The sequence below is a fragment of the Lathamus discolor genome, chromosome 3 (assembly GCF_037157495.1).
Source record: "Lathamus discolor isolate bLatDis1 chromosome 3, bLatDis1.hap1, whole genome shotgun sequence".
NCBI lineage: Eukaryota > Metazoa > Chordata > Aves > Psittaciformes > Psittacidae > Lathamus > Lathamus discolor.
The window spans coordinates 90,820,241-90,822,290 of NC_088886.1; positions in this window are offsets into that span (position 1 = coordinate 90,820,241).

Sequence of the window (2,050 nt, forward strand, 5' to 3'; positions counted from 1 at the left end):
ATTCCTTTTTGCTCTGTTGTTCTAACTCATTTTAGCTTTCATTCAACCACATTTTAGCCTTCATTCAGCATTTCACAAAGACTTCCAATCCTTTCTGTTTCTTTTTCTGACACAACTTCCTTTGTGTCCTCTCTGGAAAATTCGCTTCCCCTCCCCTCCCCCCCCCCCCCTTTTTTTTTAAAGTAATTGCCCTACCCCTGTGTTTTAATTGTGTTGGCATCCTTCAGAGCTTGGCCCTCCACTGCAGCCACAGAAGTAAATAATCATACAAACCATCCTTCTGCAAACTACAGAAGAACATAATGCAAACACTGAATTGTGAATTTTCAGTGCACCCTATAATTTTATTCACAATGTGCTACTAGTCTCATTGCTAAGATGAAAACTACTAGTAAGCTTTTCATACAATAAGCACATCCCAAAGCACAGAGCAATCCAAGTGATCAAAGACTACTCTCGTAGCACAGGAGAAAGACCCTTTACACAATCTTTTAGGAACTGCCAATTCCTTTCCCTAATTCAATGTTACTGTACTGAATTAAAACTTTAAAGTTTACAAACACTGCTCAGAATCATGCCAGTATCAATAACACAAGTTAAATTCTAGGACTCTTAAGTAAGTGGGTGGCACATTCACGCACCAGCCCTCTCATATAATAAGAGCTGCATAATCAGAGCTTGACTTATTTTGAGTCAAATAAAAGCCTGAAGAATTATTAATAATAAATATTAATAACAAGGACATACAGGAGAGACCATTTGAATAAATCTAATTATTTTCTAAGGTAATAAATGCACACTCCAAACTGGAATTGAAACAAAATCACAGAAGTCAGGGGGACTAATATAGAGCATATGGGTGTTAGGTGGAAAAGCTTTGTGGGAAACTTGCTACAGTACTTATACATGGAGTCTGGTAGAATCCTGTCATGAAAACCTACTACACACTTTTTTACACTCTGCATTAAAACAGCTTAATTCCATGTTTTTACACAGAATTCTTTGTGCAGTCCAAGGAAAAAAAAAAAAAAAAAAAAAAAGAAAGAAAAAACAACCCAAAAAACCGTTGCTAGTAAATCACAAGAACTCAGGCCTCTCAAATTTTCTCTGCCCAGTCATGTCATCTGACTGGTCACACAAGAATATATGTCAGCTTGGAGCTTGTCATGGAGCTGATTAGAGAATATTTTTCAAGGAGCTGAAGCTAATATGCTTAAGCTATTGGACAAAAATGTCATATATGCTCTTTATGTGCACTTTGCTCTCTGCATTAAATCATATGCATCCTAGATCTTTAAGGACAAAATTAGTGATGCCCAGCACATGCGCTCCTTTAACCACTGCAGTTTACCTTATGAAAGTATTACTGAATATTTTTAAGACTATATAAAGGAAATTAGCATGTTTTATTTTCTTTAGCTATTTAGTTTCCATCTCTCAGAGTCTGGCTTTTTTCCCCATAATAATTTAATCTTGTTGAAAATTTTTAGGTCCACATTGTACTCATGGGGCCCTCCAGTAACCAGATTATGTTCCCAAAGTTACTGTTTTAGAGGGCCTAAATTTTACATCCAGTAATACTTCATGAAATTAATTACAGTCTCCAATGTTTTTACTATTGCTTACTACTTCCTGTATGTTTTCATTTAACCTGTACTTTTCTTTATATGCCTTGTTCTATGCGTACAAAGCACCTTTCTGCTGGAGACTGCCTGGTCTGAGCTCAAGGTAACTCAGCTATCTACAGACTAAACTTTCAGCTCTGTAATTTTGCATCTTTTAACTAGTTTGGCCTGTTCCTATACTGTCACTGTAACCCAGTAATTGCTTCATCTGCCTTGTCCCCGTTTTGTTGGATTAGCACCTTTCACAGTGGCTTCCCCTCCCCGAAGGGCAAACGATGACTGCCTCATAAATAACATCAGCACTGAAAAGCAACCATGAGTAACTAAGAGATTTTAGCCGGTTTTCCCTGCACAGAGAGGTGTCTTCGTTCATCCAGGATAAATGAGCACTTTATGAACTCAGGGTTTACACAGACACGGCGGAG